Source organism: Numida meleagris, chromosome 3, assembly GCF_002078875.1.
Source record: "Numida meleagris isolate 19003 breed g44 Domestic line chromosome 3, NumMel1.0, whole genome shotgun sequence".
In the NCBI taxonomy this organism is placed as follows: Eukaryota; Metazoa; Chordata; class Aves; order Galliformes; family Numididae; genus Numida; species Numida meleagris.
Window position 1 is genome coordinate 33,797,749 of NC_034411.1, and position 5,467 is coordinate 33,803,215.

Genomic DNA, 5,467 nt, shown 5'->3' on the forward strand with positions numbered 1-5,467 from the left:
CAGCAGTCAACCCATACTTTCTTCTCATTAAATATTTCTTTTTTTTTTTAAGTCAGATCTACCTCCAAAAAGAAAAGCTCATCTGATATTCTTAATCATTATAGGTTTAAAAAGATAAGATGATCTTAACATGAAGGCCAGACAAGGTGTTGTAAAAGCAGGGTAAGAGTTAAGGAAAATTCTGTCTGCTTCTCCAGTAGTAATAGTGAATGATTCAAAGTAAACATCAAATCTCATCAGACCCATCTACTCCAGTAAAATGAACTCAGGTGACCAATACCCTGAGCTTTCCAGAAGAGATAAAAGCAAAAATAAATTTTAATTGATATGGGAAGAACAGCAGATGTTTGGACTTAAGGAGGATGGAGGCACAAACTCTTACAGGGGAAGGGTGATGATTTCCAGGCTATCCTCAAGGTCATATGGGTGAAGATTTGAGGTCAGGTCATTTTGTAAAAATTTGGCTTTTAAATCACTTCTGTCTGTCTTGTGCCCATGGAAATTGTCATGGAAAAAGTTAGAAAGATTATTTAATAATGCAAAAGCTAGTTGGCTAAAGGGTGAATTTCTCAAAGAATTTTTCTGGCTTCCCACAGTAAGGACATCCTAGAAAACAAGGAATTATCCTATCAGAGGCTGCTGCATGGTGGGAGATCAGCATGCACAGTCTGCATCTGGCCAGCCTCCGAGCCAGTCCTCCATCTGAGCAGCATCCCTGCATCACATCCAAGTATGAAATCCACATTGCACTGCCTCCATTTCTAGGACCCATCTATCTTGAACAAAGTTTTCAACTTATTCAGATGAAGGACATCGAAAGAAATTTCAGAAAGAGCCTTCATCAGAAAAAAAGTCTTGACGTGCTGAAGGACCATCATGAGGTGCACAGTCTGGAGATATCAGCCTCAGCTGCCTCAAATGGCCAGCCTGATGGGAAAAGGAAACTGCTGCAGAATCTCTCTGACCACAGACAAGGACTAGACATTTCTGTCTGACTGGGTAAACAATGGGTATACAAGGGTCAGGAAAATATGTTGCTCTAAGCAGGTGCCCCAGAAGGGCTGTGGTAAGGAAAAAGTCAAGGGAAGCTCTAGCCAGCCCGAAAAATATGGCTTACACACGTGTGTGGGACCTGCTGTGGGTACATCAGAGCTCAGGATAATTTGTGTATAATTTTTTAGGATATTTAAGGGGCAAGGGTGCCCTTTGTTGTATATGCCTTGCATACATTTTTGCTCTGTTATCCTGGAGGAAATGAGTGATGAGTTGTGAGTGCCCATGCACAGGGGGATCCCTAAGAAACACAGCTAGGCAAGGGCACTCCGTGACCTGTGCCACCAGTTTCACTACCTGGGAGAGCCCGCATGTGGAATTTCACATCCTAACAAAAGTCTGGCAGAAGGCACACCAGAGCTGCAGTCAGAGATGAGCTATAACGGTACTCCATCTGCCCTGAGCCACACGGGCTCTCACTGAAAATTCTTCTGTATGGTAGATGTGTCCTAGCTCACACTCACACAGCCTGAGATGAAGGCAGAGCATCTGGAGATGAAAATGAATGGCAGCCAATTCTTTGGAATCCAGTGTGTGATACAGGCTAATCTCAACTAATGAGATCATTCAGGCAAATTTCTGATCAAATTCGGAACTGGAGAAATTTCTGCCCCAAGATGAACTTTTGCATTTTTAATCTTGTTTTCATTCTAACTTGGGATGAAATTCAAAATGTAATCAAACAAAACCTAGAACACAAATTCAGAGGAAAAGACAAAAAGATATCGAAAGCTATGCCCAGAGGCAGGACAAGGGGCGGTGGGTGCAAACTGGAACACAGAGACTTCCAACTGAACATGAGAAAAACTTTACCATGAGAGTGATGGAGCACTGGGACAGGCTGCCCAGAGAGGCTGTGGACTCTCCTTCTCTGGAGATAGTCAAAACCTGCCTGGACACTTTCTTGTGCAACGTGCTGTAGGGAACTGCTTTAGCAGTGGGTTGGACCAGGTGGTCTCCAGAGGTTCCTTCCAACCCCTACGATTCTGTGATTCTGTGTTATGGAAATAACCTTTTAATGGCATTTCTGACATGTTAAAATTTGTAACTAACAATAAAAGGGAAATGAAACAACTGAAAAGAAACTGAGGTTTTTGCTGCAATATCCTATTTTCATGTTAAGCAATTCCACTTTTTTTTTTTTAATTTTGCATTGGGATTGATACATTCCTATTAAACAAAGAAATCTTAGGGAATTAATTTCCCATTTCTTTTGAAAACAGTGGAGAAATTGATAGTCTTTAGTTGGATGTAAGTGATAACGAAGAGTTTTTACCAATCTGGTCTTCAAATTTGCATTGGAAAGTACTGCACAGATTAAACAAACTGTTTGGAGCAATTGATTCGTATTGAGCAAATCCCTGCTGCTGCCAGCTGAAGCCATAATTTGCATCAGATGTCTGGGCAATCCGCAGCAAGGGGATAGATGGAGAATTGTTGAGATTTGCTTTGAAACACATGATGGGGTGCATTTCAATTGTCAAAACTCTCATAAAGTTGAAGCAGGGTAGGTTCCTGCTGGCTCGACGTTCATGAAAAATAGCTCGCTGCAGAGAAACTGAAAAAAAAGGAGTAGTGAAATGCAAACCAAGTAATATATCACAAGCTTGTACAGGAAGCCCAGTCCTTGAGAGGTATTTTGACACCCAAACTATGAAACTATCTTCAAATGGATTCTGTTGTCCTCATGCTGCCGGCTGGGGCATCTTCAGACCAGCAAGGATCTCACTTTACAATGCCTCAGAAATGTGCCGTTATTCCCTGAAGCAGCACTGTTCCGTGCTAAAAAGAGAGGCACAAATGGTTAGAGACAGTCTGGAGCCTGCAAATGAGAGACATACAGCCTTTGCTGGAATGTGTGCCTACAGCAGAGCACCGCTTGATTTCATAATTGTCTGGGATTTTCCAGAGCACCTTGAGGGGTTAGGTACCCACACCCCTCTGGCACCCAGAGGGACAACGGTGCCTTGCTTTGAATTTCTCCAGTAGCAATGAGTGAAAAGGGGCAATTTTTTTTTTTTTTTTTTCCCTTCTGACATGGGCAGGCATGTCAACGTTATCCTCATCAAAGTGGAGTAAAACCAAACAGAGCAGAGTTTAGGGCAGCACAGGTGCCCAAAATCCAGGGCTCCCAGTGTCCACTGGGTGGCGTGGAGGGCTGTGGTCGCTGCGCTGCCTCACGGCTGTCCGAAGCCCTAGGGCAGCCCTGGTACCGCAGCAAGGCCACCCAACGAGCGCCTTGTGAGGGGGGAGTCAGCAGGGTTTCCACAGCAGCCAGCGTGCAGCACCTGAATTTCGTGAGTCATGGCTTCATGCAACACATGGGGCTGGAGGGTTTCAGTGCCTCCTCCCACACAGGTAGCCAGAAGAAAATTATTTTCCAAGCACTGTAACTTCAGAACCAAACAAAAGACATCAAGGCATTCTGTGTTTAAAATCTCCTAGAGATAGGATTTCTTCCCCAAAGCTTACTTATCGTCCTACCACACACATCACAGAAATGACTGCAATTTGAAAAAGGAAATTTCTATGTGGAGGAGGAAGTCCTTTAGCATTTGATCTGTGACTCTAAGGATCATGTGAACTTTTCTGCTGCGGCATCCCTTTAATGCAGACGTTTCTCCCATGATGAAAGATGCAAGAATTGTTTGTATCACTGACAGAAATAGAAATGAAGTGACACCAAGGCTGGGTGTGTGTACTACTTGGTCCTTATGAAATGGAGACAAAACCTGGAACTTTAGTCTTGCTAACAAAAGCAAGCAAAACACAGCAGCTGCTTGGATTTACAGTGATATATTCTGATTAATTTAGCACCAAGAAAGAGAAAATGATCACTGGCCAGTGAGTCCACATTTTGAAATTAGTGAACCAATGATAATATGTCTTTCATTTTTTAACAGAAAAATCTTTCATTTATTTTTTGACTTCTCAATAGCTCACAACATAAAACCAACAGTCCTCACTGGTTGAAGGTATTCAGTACAGTAATATGTTATAAAATAGGTTGTCATGTATTTCAGTCTTTTTGGCAATATGAAATTAATCCTTAGAGATTACTTTTCTGCGTCTTTTTAATAGAGGAATCTGGCTCAAAAATTGTTAAAGAACAAAGCTGAGACGGTTCTCTCCCCTGCCCAAGGGAAAAAAAATAGAGAAGAAGGAAACATACCTATATATCTTCTTCTGATCATCTTTCACTGTTAGATTCAAAGTAAGTAAGTAAAAAAAGCCATTTTTTAAATCTAAAAGGACAGGTGAAGGAGAAAGAAGATAAGATGGAATGTTTGAAAGAATAAAAAGATGCTAAAACGGAAAGGGAATCAGAAAATGCTATACAGCAGCCAAGCTCAGATAGAGATATGCAAATAATTGATAAGCAGCTTTTTGTTCTTCAGCAAAATGAAAGCTAGGCAAAATAGGAGTTGCTTTTTTTCTCTTTTGAGTGATATATTAGCTTATGCTTTCTAGTTTTAGGGAGTTTTAACATAAAACTATTTTGTCCTGTTTTGAAATGAAATAATTCTTTTGGAATGCCTAATTGACTTACTTTAACTACTTTTTTATCTTCATTTGCTTCTATTTTGTTGTCATGCTGAACTGAACCTGAAAAAGAGTTTCCATATTGCTCTGAACTGCTTTAAGCAACACGATCTGGCATAGTTTCTGATGCCAAGATGTTTCAAAACTCAAGTTTGGTTACACAGATATTGCACCCCTCTGCTTCCCACAGCCCCACACTGTTGACATCAAATGCTGTTATCAGTGCTGTAATTATGAGAAATCTGATTTTATCTGCTCTCATTGTGACAGGCTTTTCTGCATGTGGCACTCTGAGAAAAGTGTCTTCTGAGCCACAGTGTCAGTGTTTGAAGAGTGACCACAAGTTCTGGAAGAGGGAAAGAAAAATGGAAATGTTAGGATGCTGCTTGAAGCATCCTAACATCTGAGAAATTTCTGTTTTGTGTTACCAACGCATATTGTGTTTTAGAAGTTTCTGAAGGCAAATGCCTGCTCACTGGGTGGCAGAATCTCAGGGAGCTCTTCCTAGCACAGTATGGAAGGAGGGAAGGAGAGGTGTCAGCTTGGTGTCTGCGTCAGTTGGGCAAGTGTATGGAGATGCACTTTCATCTTCAAAAGCGAGCTGCAGGAGCAATTAATATGCTCCGGTACGTGTTCATGCATCAGTTCACAAAAAGCCTCTAAACTCTTTTATGAAGTTAAGTAGGTTGTTATGGCACATTATCAATTCCAAAGCTGCTGTACATGTGTTATTAATATGCTATGGTATTTCTAATTGAATATGACCTCCTATGGCATTAAAAATTCAACCATCCGTCCCAAAAGACATCCACATGTTTTGTGAAGGACATCTATGCTTCAGTAAACCTTTTAAACAAGAACATATGCCCAA